At 33.3% G+C, this 14,386-nt stretch overlaps 1 pseudogene; it reads left to right on the top strand.

The window, feature by feature from the left end:
* Positions 1-8,257: 8,257 nt before the first annotated feature.
* Positions 8,258-13,607, top strand: LOC149530850 (putative sucrose-phosphate synthase 2; annotated as a pseudogene).
* Positions 13,608-14,386: the final 779 nt, after the last annotated feature.

The raw sequence follows: 14,386 nt of genomic DNA, 5'->3' as shown, positions 1-14,386 counted from the left end.
GACTTCTAAAGATTATCAAATCAAGGAGGTCCTATTAGGAAGGCCCATGGTAAATACTACCAAAGTATTGATTACTACAGGCATAAAAGAGGTGTTCAAACACATGGACTAAGATGAGTCTTTGTTGATACTACTATAGAAACAAAATGAGCCTATGAGAGACTATCTATATGGAATAGTGGGCCTAATAGACCTAGATCATCTAGAGATCACTCTTGCTATGGCACTTGAGAGAAAGGAGAAAGGGATTGTATAGATGGATTCATTTTTGGGAGCATGTCAGCAATGGTGTGACAATTTTGAGGAAAATGGTATACGAATAATACAAGGAAATTTGAACCTATTACACTACATTCAGTTGAGTACAGATAAACTGGCGTCCATAGTGAACCAAGATTTTGGGTTGATGGATGATGTACATACTAGGAAAAAGACCTACACATTTTCACATCAATAAATGATCAAAGGTATCACACACTCATGGAGGTATATAAATAGAAGAGTTTGATATGCTCGAGTATTGGATAGAGAAGATAGATGTTGGTAATAAAGTAATGGAGGGACTACATGAAGATATTCAGAGGTTAAGAGACCTAACTCAAAAGCATATTTTGGAAGCAAAGAAGTTTTACAATGCTGCCTTCATTGACATTTTTGAAGATGAGTTGAAAACAAAGTTCAATTCAGTGCAATTAGTAGTCTAAAAATTATAAAGAACTTTCAAGGATGCTTCATCTAATGAAGATATCAGACAAACATTTAAGACTGAAGAGGTCTTGTTGGAACTAGACATTACGCTTGAGGATTTTGTGGAAACTTTTATGGAGGTTAGCAATTACTGACAAATAGTTAAAGATAAATATGCAGCTTTGGATTTTCTAGAAGCAACCCAAGTAATGGAGATCATTGATAAATTCAAGAGAAAACATGCAGACATCACTTTGGAATAAGGAAGGAAAAAACCCAAATGCTAGAAATTTAATTTTGACACTTCGGAATTTTTTTGGATTTTTGGAACCTGTCATCAAGGTGCACAAGGTGTCAAGTGCATAGGTGCGTTGTTCACAAAGGTGTGCTGAAAATTTTGAAAAAGTAATATTGCGATCAGAGTTAACTACCAGTTCCTAATTTTGAGCATTCCATGCACCATAAATGCATTTTAATGACAATTCAACTCCTAGAAACACCTAGAGAAGGTCAAGCTTCCATTTTTAGAGCTTCTAGTGACTCTCAAATCCTCTTCTAGATTCCTCATTCTTATCTACTTCTTCTTTCTTTTCTTTAAGTCATGTAAAGGCTCATGCATCCATTAATTGATATAAACAAGGGCGGAGACTTACTTAGCACCATTTAGAGAGTCTGTCTGTATATAATTAGATTTGTTTTATTAGTTTTTAGCACATGTTTTTATTTTAAGAGCTCTCACTCTCAACACAAAAAGGGGAGACATTTTCTTATAAATACATGGATGCAACATGTACTCTTGGCCATTATTTTGATGCAATAATATATGCTATTAGTGCCCTCATTCTAAGTGTAGTTATTCTTTTTGGAGTGTATTATTTTTGTGAATGCATGTTCATGAATAATAATGGAGCCAATGTTTTTATTGTGTTGTTATGATTGTGCAACCTTTTAGTTTCGGTGTTTGCCTCTTGTTAACAAATTTTACTGACGTACTGAGTTGGAGAAAAGACCACCTATTATTCCTACATAGCTTCTTGTCTTGCATGAGGGCACTTTCTCTGGCCTTGAGATTTTATGAGAAGTGAGACATCTTTCAGTTATTACTAAGTTTCCATTGATGATTGCATCAATGGAATTGAGGAAGCACTACTCCTATTTTCATTGGTTTCCTACCTGATCTTTTTTCGATTTAACTTGTAGACATTTTCTAATCATGGTTTATGTCCATTAGGAATTTCCCTTTCAAGTTATTTTCTTTAATCTCTCATTGCCTTATTTTTGTTATTTACTTTTCTAACACTTGGTTAAAATAGGAATTCACATAGTTGCATTGATAAATTGCATTCGTCATAATGTAGTAAATACCAAAAATATATATCTTTTGTGGTTACTTATCAAAAAATAAAATCAAACATCTTATCTAAAATTGGTTGGAACTAGAAAAAGTCTCCTCATGAACATACACATTTATCTTTAATTCAAAGGATTCAAGTAGGTTACCAGATTGCTTGAAACCTTGGAGTTGATCCTAGATTGACTTTTTAAGGGAGGAGTTTGAAAGGATTCATGTCATTAAGTATCATGCAAAGTGATAGCTCAATAGAAGTGGTGCTAGAAGGAGGGCTTGATACCATTTGAAATAGAAAATTCACTTGGTGTTTTGGAATTCTAAAGTATTTAGAAGTTTAGAAAATTTTCAATATAAAACTGTTAGAATGTGCACGTGTGCAAGTGCACAAGGTACATTATTTTGAGAAAGTGTGCTTCTATAGAGGTGCACTTTTTCCAAAATTGACACAAGCTAGAAGTTCTTGATCCATAATCTTTGTTTCAATGAGCTTTAAGATATATAGATAGTGAGCTAGAGTTCTTAGAACTTAGTCATTTTCATAAGCCTCATTGTGACAAAGGATTTCCTAGAATTCTACCACTTCAATTCCAAATTTCATCATCTTTAGTTCCACCTTTCAAACTAACCTCTACTCATTATTCTACCAAATCCTCTAACAATGGCCTTCTTTGTAAATGAAATACATTCACTAATTAACTTGCAAGGTGCACTTAATGATCTTCCCAAGAATCCTAAGAAATTATGCCCAAGGTTCATATACGAAGAAACATGAACAATTGAGGACAATATCAAAGTCTGTAAAGATATATGCAATTAAAATAAAGTTCAACAAGAGAATGTGGTTCTCTATTTATTCCCATACTCATTGGGAGAAGTCTCATTTAACTAGTACATGAATTTGCCACTAGGATGTAAGGACCCTCCTCGTGCGTACTTTTTAATTATGAATCCTCTATTAAAACTGTTATGGGAAATTGTATCAGAAATGAAGTAATGTGTTATGTTGCGAATGTCTTAAAGAGACTAAGATTAGCTGATTTATTCATGTTTTAGATATTTAGCGATTTGAGAACTACTACATTATCCCGACCATTAAAACATTAAAATTTCACTAATGATGGTATGAGCCATTTTCACCTAATGATAAGGGTGTTGATTTTTTTGGTATTCTAATGATAGTTTTATGCTTCAAATAGTTCAGAATTCTTTAATTGGTGTTGTTATGATGATCAGGTGTATGCATGCCTAACAATTATTATTCTTGTATTTAATCTGAATAAATGAATAAGTTATATGTCATATTGATGATGTAATTTTTGATGATTAAATGTGAGTAGAAATGAATTAAATAGTTAAGTAATTGAAGAATTATGTTCTGAGTTCGCCTTGATCCATCGTAGCATAGTGATACATTACTATTATTTTGATACTCATGACTCGAGATGTCAAGACATTATCTGATGCTTGAACACATTTTATTATCTCATGTTGGGTGATGTTACTTTTAGATATTTAATATTCATCATTTAAGGTTTTATGTATATGTATGTTGATGAATTAAGTAAAATGTAGGATTAACACATTGATTTTGGAATTTTTATGATGAAGGATATAAGTAGGATGAAAGAAACCCTGATTGATGTATGTTTCAATTTATGTGAATTTTTGATTTAGTATATACATATGTACATGTGATTTTATGGGACTACTGATGTGTGCAATGAGTGTGCAGATATTTTAGCTGAGAAAACTGACGGAGGAACAAAACTGATCCCTATATGCTAATTTTGGAAACCTTTTTGTTCGTAATTAAATTGAGATGTATGTATGTATCCTTATGTGATTAGTAAATGTTAATGTTCATAACTATGTTCTTTTAGTGTCGCTTGACACTCGTAAATTGTTTATGCTCTTCAGTGTGCTAGTTAGGGTTAGCTGTGTAACCCATGGACCTTAGTCGGATTAAGTTAGTATCTTCTGCTAATTTGGTTCTTAATCGAGTTTAGTCATCTTTAATCTGGATTATTGCTTAATTTGCATTTTTTTTGAGTTATTAGTTGGTCCTAATTATCTTCTAGCTTTTGTTTGGCTCTAAACATATTCCTAAGGCTTTAAAACATGAAATATATATACCCAAGGGGTATGGGTATGGGTTGGGGGTCTTTTCCAACCCCTAAGCCCCTTTTATTGACTTTTGAGGTCACTCAAAAAGTCTCTTTTTGCCTTTGTGCGAAAATTGACTATGGCTACCATGAGTTGTCTCACCTCACCTTCACTTAGTGGTTAACCATAGTATGGGTTGAGTTAGGAGCTTCTAGATTTGTAGGTGGGTGGGAGAAGTTATTGATCCTTTTTGGTGGTTGAGTTGGAGGCTTATTTTAGAGGCCTTCTTGGACTAGTTGAGGGCTTACCCAATCTCTACATTTTAAAAGAGGAGTTTTTGAATATTGAAGGAAGGAAGGGGAAGCTCTACTCAAACTTGTTCATTGCCATTACCTCTTTGTGAAGGTAGGAATTGTCATCTCCCTTGTTCAGATTTCATTCTTGTTTCATGCTTATTCTACCTTGTTGTTGTTTGAATGTTTGTATGTTTGTGAGTATGTTGGGAAGATTTGAAAACCATGTTATTTTGGATGATTTCTTTTCATGTTTATGTTTGGAATTTTGAGATTTTCTTGCATGGGTGTTTTGGTATTACTCACCCTTGGATAGAGCAGAAGTGACCAATTTTGGGAAAGGTCTGTTTAGTTGGACTCCAACCAGTGTAGAGTCTCTTCTCAGGATGAGAAGAGGGAGAAAGGGTAGGGTGTTATGGGCCCCTACCTGTCAGCACAAACCTTGTATGATTATGGTATGTTGAAATGGAAGAATGGAAGTTCTTGGTTTATAGCCCCGATTGGGCATATGTTTGGTGTTGTGCTTGACTTCTCCTAGTTGGAAGAATCCACCTTTCCCTAGTGTTGATTCATGGTGAATCCTATTGTGAAAACCTTGTATGAATATGCATGTTTGATTTGTTTCTTGGTCATGCTTGTTGTCACTGGATCAGATTTTGTTCTCTCCACGGTTCTTAGAAATGTGTTGCAGAAAATGATGTTGATCCCTTGATAAGGGACTTGAAGGAAATTTATTTGATTGTTGTAAATTTGGGATTGGAATCCTATGTAATTTTTATTTCAAAACCTTGTTTTAATGGCAACGACGTCGGGTTTTCTTCCTAGTTCTTTCCCGACTGAGCCTTTGAATCAGGCTTGCCAATAAAATGGTGTTTGAGTAAATATGCTTGCATTGAGTCTTATAGCCTTTTTTTTTAAATTTTGCATATGTAATTTAAAAATTAGATGTGATGGTGTTACCTTACTACACATTTTTATGATTGGTAATCACATTCGTTTAAATTAGATTAATCAGATAACATGTTGATATATATACTTAGCTATGCAATTTTAAGTTTAAAATATGTTAAGGAAATTTGAATTTGAGTTGTGCTTAAATATTAAATCAAATCTTGTTGGTGTTTTGGGCATGACATAGGATGTATCCAAAATTGGGTTGCCTTGAAAAAATTATTCCTTGAACAATTTAAATTATTCATCAACTCGGCTGTGAGACATCATCAGTTCATATCAATCAAAAGGGATCCAACCAAGACCATTTCATGTTTCAATCATCACTTTTATATGGCTTTCTACAAGTTGGAAACACCCTATACTATACCAGTTGAGGCTACAATTCATATTTATCTTAATTTTGGAATACTTTAGAATAACTAAGAGGGTGGGGGGGTGAATCAATTATCTGAGGTCTAGATGTACAAATAAAACTTTGGATAGCTTAGTGAATCCATAAAATATTATTCATTATGCATGCATCCATAAGATTATGCAATCACTAAAAACTTATAGGTTATTGTCAAATCAACTTGCAGAAATGTAAAGCATGAAACATAACATATTCATCAACACACTTGACACAATTATTTACGTGGAAACCCAATTTGGAAAAAATCACTAGTACTATGCTACTATTTTCACTCTTCTAAACTGATGCCCTATGAAAGGTCGATGCTATTAAAGGTTACAATACACGCTGTTAGAAGTAAGCCTTGTTAGAAGACTTTAGACCATTCACTTGGAATTCACCCAGTTAAAGCATTTACAAATGACTGTTAGGTCAACCTTAATCCAAAGGATTTACCCTAGAATGATACAATTGTTAGAGAGTAATAGTAAGGCTTTGATCTAATACAACTTACAACTTCATTTGCAAATTATAGATAACTATTCAGTCCTCCATTCTTCTTGGCCTTCATAAATTATAGCTTTGATAGCTTGTTCACCCTTCAAGCATTCATCTCCTTAAGTCTTCCTGCTTAACAAGCCATTGCAGACTCTTTTCTTAGGTCACTTGATGAAGCAAAACCCTTGACTCCTTGTCTTCCTTAGGTTCTCGCACATGACAACCTTTTCTTCTGACCAGTCATTCTTATAAATAAGAAATTAAGATCTTTTATCACTCATTCTCCATCATCCAATTTAGGATAAGGATGGATTAGGTAGGATATAATGTATCTACCTCACATTCCATATCTCTTCTAGAAAATTCTTCTAGAATCCTCTTTGAATGTACCTAAAAATGGTTTACCTTGAATTTTGCACCAACATCTCATCAACCTTATCTTCCACCTAGCTCACTCAATCCAAGAAAACAAACTTGTCAGCTCAAATTCATCAAATTCATGATCTTTTAAATAATGCAACATCTTGGCATCATTTGGCTTCTAATGTTTGACACATACTATGCTTCTCAACATCCACTATAAAATTATTTAGCACGAATTAAAATTTAATGGTGCTCGACATCAACTAAACTTTACATCCACTATTCTACTCGACATATGCTAGAATGAACTTTTACTCAGCTCCAACTGATTTTTCTACTTAGCTTGCACCGACTTTGCTTGAAACTTACTATCCACTCAGTCAAGATTGGTAGAAAAACTTCGTACAACTTTTTTTTCTAAACTTTCTTGGTGTAACCAACCTTTATAACCTTAAATAGATTACCAATAGATCATGTAATCTCTATCTTAATTAATTCTTGTACTTCATTACATAATCATATCTCAACCTTTCCTCTAGGTGCTATTGTCACATCTTTTGATCAAATCCTCCTCATCAATCAAATAAGTGATAGTACTTGAATCTTATAAGAAGTTGTCTTACCAGTAAATAGTAGGCTTGATAGTAGTGACAAAACAATGATTGAAGCATACAGTCTCCTTCTTTCAACAATATCCTTCTTTGATTAGCTTCTTCAATCTATTCTCAACAAGCTCCCTCTTTGGCATTGACGGAAAATCAAATTGATGAACCAAATCAATTAGATGGTAAACACCTTTGTTCAACCAAACTGACTAGGTTAAGACAATACCAAAAAGAAAATAATTCCTTGCATTGAAATCTCTCCCTCTATCAACAACATCCATCTTCTAAATAGGTTATAAAACTCTTTCTTATAAGTCCCTCTAATTTTTCTTCTTACATCTCCCTCTTAATAGTTAGTTGTGGATTTCTTCCTCTATTTTGCATATTCCTTTCTTTCTCTAATCAATAAATCTCCCTTAGTAACCCTTGATCAACAATATCAACAATCTTTCCTTTATCTGATTAGTGAATCTCTCCCTCTTTGACAATAATGCCAAAGACTTATCATCTTAATATGACAGGATATGGGCTTTTCAATTTCTTGAGTTTCTCCCTCTATCACCTTGCATGTGACTTTTTTGAAGTTTTAGCTCTTTGATTACTTTAGGTAACTCTTAAATTAAGATCCACTACACAAATTTATAACATAAGTAATTCAGCTTGTTTGATGTGGGGCATCCCTCTTGTTACTTAAATAGCCTTTGATAGGGGTATCACCCCTAGTTTACCTCTTAGATACTCATGAGCATCCTTAGGTAATGCTTTTGTGAAAATATCAACAATTTTCTCCTTTTTGTTAACATATTCCATCTTCACCTCTTTTTCTTGAACTAACTCTCTCAAGTAATGATACTTGATTGCAATGTGCTTAGTCTTTGTGTGCATCACTAGATTCTTTGATATATTGATAACACTTGTATTATCACAATAAAGTATCACTAGTTTTGCGATCTCTTCCTTCATTCCTTTAACAAGCTATTTGATCCATACAATGTTTGTACAATTTACGGTAATGACAGCATATTCAGCTTCGACATTAGATTGTGAAGTGCAATTTTGTTTCTTTCTAGTCCATGTAACTAGCCTCTTGCCTAAGAAAATTTCTCCTCCAATAGTGCCATTTTAGTCACCAATGTTTCTAGCCCAATCAGCATCAATGTAGGCTCTCATTTCAAAAAAATTATTCTTCTTGTAGTATAGACCAAATTCTTCTCTTCCTTTCAGATTTCTCATTATTCTCTTCACAACCATTAAATGATTCTCCCTAGGATTAGCAAAGAACCTTGTAACTATCCCTATAAACAATGCAATATTAGGTCTTCTATGTACTACATATTGCAATTTAAAAAATCATAGACCTATATAATGTTTGATTCACCTCAATTGAATCATCATTCTTTGACAACTTGTGTCCTATCACCATAGGTGTATTTTCTAGTTTGGAATCATCCAGTCCAAAAGTTTTCAATATTTCCTTAACATATTTTGACTGAGTGATGTATATATGATATTTCATCTTATGTATTTGCAAACTTACAAAGAACTTGATCTCTCCAAACATAGACATTTCAAATTCTTGCTTCATCTGATTTGCAAAATCCTTGCACAAAGCATCTTGACCTCCAAATATGATATCATCAACAAAAATTTTAGATAACAGAATACCTTTGCCTCTCTCTATCTTCATGTATAGATTGTTGTTATCATTAGTCCTTTCAATTCCAATCTTCACAAGATAGTTATGAAGTATCTCATACCATGCTCTTGGTGCTTGTTTCAAACTATATAGAGCCTTGTGTAATCTACATAGCATGTTTTTATTGTTAACATCAAAAAAACCTTTTGGTTGTTCTATGTAAACTTATTCCTCTAATATGCCATTTAGAAATGTAGATTTAACATCCATCTGATAGAATTTGAAACCTTTGTATGGAGAATAAGCAAGTAGAGTTCTTACTCCTTCCAATCTAGCAACAGGAGTGAATGTCTCTTCATAGTCAATTCCTTCTTCTTGTGCATATCCCTTGCAAACTAATCTTGCTTTGTTCCTTGTGATTTCACCATTTTCATCTAACTTATTTTTTAATACCACCTTGGTGCTAGTCACTAATACATTTGCACCCATTTTTCTACCCAAAATTTTAACCAAAGCTATAAATCCTCTTTATTTTTTGTTTTCATTCCCGCGTTGGTCGCAAATTTTTTTTCCTACTTTGGTCAAAATTTCAACGAACATCAGTTTGCCCAACCCAAGTTGGTCAAAATTTTGACCAACTTGGGTCATAACAAAAGTCCACCTAACCAAATTTGGATAAAGTTGATGCAAAAGGTAGAATATTTTCACATACATTTTTCGATGCCCCATCAAAATCCTTATTCCTTTCTACTCCTCCCTTGGGGAATGATTGAAATGGAGTAGAATATTTTCCTGCATGTTTTTTGATGCCCCATCCAAATCCTTATTCCTTTTTGTTTCTCCCTTAGGGAACACTTGAAATGGCTCCTACATTGAATCAAGCTTTAGATGAGAGAAAATAGGCATAACCACTCTCCATGAAGTCCATCATCATCAAAAATCAAATAAAGAATGTCTTCTATTAAGGTTCTCAAATTGGATGCATTTGTAGAAACATATAGAAAAAAAAGCACATGTGCATTGATCTATAGACTTTGAGCAGCTTTGTGGATTTTGCAAGGGAGCTATTATACTTGGTACAAGTAGTTAGGGTTTCAAGAAACCTATGGCATTTTCAATGTCCATTGAGATGGCCTTAGAAATCCAGTGTTTGCTACCAAATTGAAACCACTTCACCAGTCATTCCAAGGTATTGTCACATTCAATTCAAAATTTAACTTTAGATTACATAAATATAATGTCATTTGATGGAAAAGCTCTATTTTCTTTTAATGGTGGATCAATAACATTTTCTTCCTCACTAGAAGCTTTGCACCAAATAATCTATCACCTGATAAGTGGTCTTTGTGTCTCCACAAATCACTGTGGACTTCCTTGACACTTTAGTAATACAATGGGAAGTTTTGAAATTTAAAATAAATCATTTACTTCTTGCCATAAAACATCTTCACTTTGCATTATTTGTAACCTCCACTCAATCCACATCTTAGATTTTGAAAAGCTAATAAGGCATTCACCAAATTTTAGTAAAATATCTCAAAAGTCAAATTCATCTTTCGACATAGGCCTCAGACCCACCTTCTATAGATTATTCCATTTATGTGTACTTGTATGAGAAATAGTCAATGACTTCTTAGGTATGGATGCTTGTTACAATGTGAAGTCATAATTTTCCAATAATGGTTATACTTTTTGCAAGTCATACCTCCTAGAATGGACTTCAACAACCTTGTTGTACAAGGTGATAGCATAGAGGAAGATTTGAAGGATGATTCTGCTCCATTATCTGAGTCCCCTTTATGGACTGAGGTAAGAGAGGGACAAACTTTGTTCCTTGCCTCTATATGGGGTTTGGTAGACTATACAAATTAGTTGCATAAACATGTGCACTCTAATTAGAAACATAAGCATTTTTAGGTCTAATGCATTGTCATGAACATACCATAAATGATATGGACCTGACACCCATCTATTAATTTTTAGACCCTGTGATTCTTGAACAATATTTCAAAGCCAATAATATTAGCTCTTGCTCAACTCAGTCCTTAAAAAAATATTATAACATTAGTGAAGGCTTTTGGGGAGTGCAAAAAACTGAGGAAATTAGCAAATTTGGTATGCCTTTTTTTTGAAATTTTGTCTCCTTTCTGTGATATGCTAGACTACTTTTGTAGCTAATGATTTTTAGTTTTTGTTATGAACTAATAGATGTTGATCATGGGTAATCGAGATGATATTGATCTAATGCCTACAGCAAGTGCAAATTTTCCTACTACTATTCTAAAGCTAATTAACAAGTATGATTCATACAGACAAGTGGCATATCCAAAGTATCACAAAGAATTAGATATTAGTGACATCTACAGAATTACTACAAAAACAAAGGTCAGTGAAGCTTTCTATCTATATATTAGATAAAAACTATAAACTGCACTGCATTCTCCATGATAAATGAAATGCATGTACTTTCAAAATTATTGTGTTATAATGTGCAGGGTGTTTTCATTAATCCAACTTTAGTGGAACCCTTTGGCTTGACACTCATTGACATAGGTTAACAAAATTTTAATTTTTAATAGTGTTTTATCTCATAATAAAAATAATAGGTTATATTGATGTTTACAAAGAAAATGTACAATTCATGTGAGGAATTCTAAGAGAGTGTATGTGTATTATTGTGAATCATAAGGAATGATGAGACAAGTCTCAGCACATGACTAGTACCATCTAAATCACCAAAAAGAAATTCACATAGTAAAGAATTAATTTTGTGCAGGTAGCTACACATGGATTACCCATGGTAGCCACAGAGAAGGGAGGACTGGTTGATATTTATCGGGTATAGACTATGTCTAAGAATTTTAGCTCATGAATTTGTAACAAAGTTTTAATATAATATATTATTGTTTGATGAATTTTAATCACTTCATGTGTAGACATTATAAAATAGGTTATTGATAGATCCCCATGATGACAAGTCTATTGCATCTTCTCTCTACAGAGTTGTAGCCAATAAGAATCTCTAGTCTGAGTGCAAAAAAAATGGCTTGAGGAACATTCACCTCTATTCTTGGCCTCAACATTGCAAAGTATATTTGTTAAGAATATCACAATGTAGGATGAGAAAACCATAGTGGTAGAGTGATCCTGTTGAAAATGAAGAATCAAAATCAGAGACTGATTCATTTAAGGATGTACAAGATACATCTCTCAGACTTTCTTTGGACCTAAATTATTGCTCTAGTTCATTCAATAGTTCAGATAGACTTGTGCAAGATGATAGTTCTCATAATGAAGGAATTCTTGAGCATATTAGGAAAGCTATAGAGAGATCTAAGGGAAGATCATCCAATGCACAAGAAAGGCATGATGAGAATGGATAGGAAAAACAAAATCTTGAACATAGTAATAGCTTAAACTTAGGTCAACAAAATTTCTTCTGAGGAGAAGAAAGCATCTATATGTGATTGCAGTGGATTGCTATGATTCCAATGAAGAACCTTGTGCTTAGAAACTAGTGAATATGATGCAGAAGATTACTAATGCAATTCACTTTGTACACACCTCTGCATCCTTTAGGTTTGTTTTGTCAACTTCATTGATAGTTATAGAAACACTTTCTTTGCTCCAATATGGGTCAATCAACCTATCTTCTTTTGATGCCCTAATTTATAGTAGTGGAAGTAAGCTCTTCTATGTTTATGGTGATAATGTAGATTCACCCATATTTCTAGATCCAGACTATGATTCTCATATAGATTGTCACTAGGAGAATGCAATAGCATTGAGAAAACATATGTTAAAATTGAGTGGACCAAAGGATTCTCCATTCTTTGAACGAGATGCGTCAACATCTAATTCTCATTGTTTGGCCTATAAAGTGAAGAACATATCCATTGTGAGTTCTAAATCTATGGTTACCATGACAAAGTTTTTGCAAGGATATTTTATTTATAGTTTTCAATGTATTCTTTCTTTTTAGAATAATTAATTCCTAGTATTGTTCAAGCTAACAATTTTCGTGTTGATTACCTAACATAAAAATTGAATCCATCTGATGAAATAGTAGGTACAACTTGTTTTTTTAGAAAGTACTCCAGATTCCCAAGGAAAATTTTGACTATTAAGAGAGTATCTTAGTCTATGACTGACATTAGTTGATATTCTAAGCTTTATCCTCTAGATTTTTGTAGGCTCCTAGAGCAAATGTTTTGTTGAAGCAACTGAGAATAAGAGGTACATGATGTTGTTTCATTTATTGTCAAAATTGCTCAATTATAGATATTGTTGTTGCATGCTCCCAGGTCTCAAGCTTTGAGGTAATCAGGATCAAAAGATTTGCATGCATTCCTTGTTCAATTCAAACAGATTTATTATTCTTAGCAAGTATTGATGATATATAAACCTATTATGAATATTGCTTAACATTTCTAGATCTAGTGATGGCAAGTACTTATATGTCATATGGGGTTTGGATATAGCTAACATGTGTGTGTTAATGGGAGAAAGAGGTTACATAGACTATGAAGAGCTGATTCCAAGTATGCACAAGATGATAATACTAATTAATGTTGTTAAGAGTGGAAGTGAAAAGATGGGGAGGAGTCCCAACAGTTATGGAAGAGAGGATGTTGTTCCTCTAGAAAGCCCAAATATAATGGCAGTTACTATAAGTGAAGACTATGAAGGATTTAAGAGTGAAGAGTTGATAGCTTCTATAAAATGATTTGTTTGACACAAGAAAGAAGAAATTGATGTAAAATGTTTGTAATGCCTTGGTAACTTAGAAGGAAAAATTTGCAACTTTATATCAGTCAAAGTAGCACAATAAACCTACTAAATTTTTAATAGCAGAAGATAAATAGTTTGGTGCAAAAATTATGGGAATGATTCCATGCATGGGATGGGTGAAGTTTGATGAAGTAGCTAGATCGAGGGGTGGGGGAATTTCGCTAGCTGATTGTAACACCCCTATTTTAGAGTTACTTCATTATGAAACCATAAAGCTATGTATGAACCCTTAGGATTGGTTTTTACTTCAAAAATAAGTCATTTTTTCTTTTTGAGAAATGGTAATACTAGGAATTCCTCTCTTCTAGGAAAACATATCATCTTGGTCTATTGCTTAGTGAAGATCTTTGAGGCAAGGCTAAGTCTAAACATTTATTTTGAGCTTTAAAAGCATACACAGTATAACTCAAAAAGAGTGATCTAGTTCTATGGGTTGTGGAAAATTAATTCCTTATAAGGTCAATCTTATTTAATTTTTATGTCACCTTGTTACCCATTTTGTATTTGATTTGTAGTGTAGCATGCTTTAATTATATTAGTTTCTTGGGCATAACTTATATTTGTTTTGATGGTTCAATTATATCAGGTTCATTTGCATAATGTTGTATTTTTAGTTGGAAGTGTCTAGTCCATGCTTGGGTCTATTCAACTACGCAATAGCTTTTGATTAGAAGACAATTTCATTGGTTGGGCAAATGTGGGTTGATCTGGACC

The sequence above is a fragment of the Cupressus sempervirens genome, chromosome 11 (assembly GCF_028749045.1).
Source record: "Cupressus sempervirens isolate cs-2001-9-10 chromosome 11, ASM2874904v1, whole genome shotgun sequence".
Lineage (NCBI taxonomy): Eukaryota > Viridiplantae > Streptophyta > Pinopsida > Cupressales > Cupressaceae > Cupressus > Cupressus sempervirens.
Note: the sequence above shows the minus strand (reverse complement) of the source record. Positions and strands in the feature narration are given on the sequence as shown.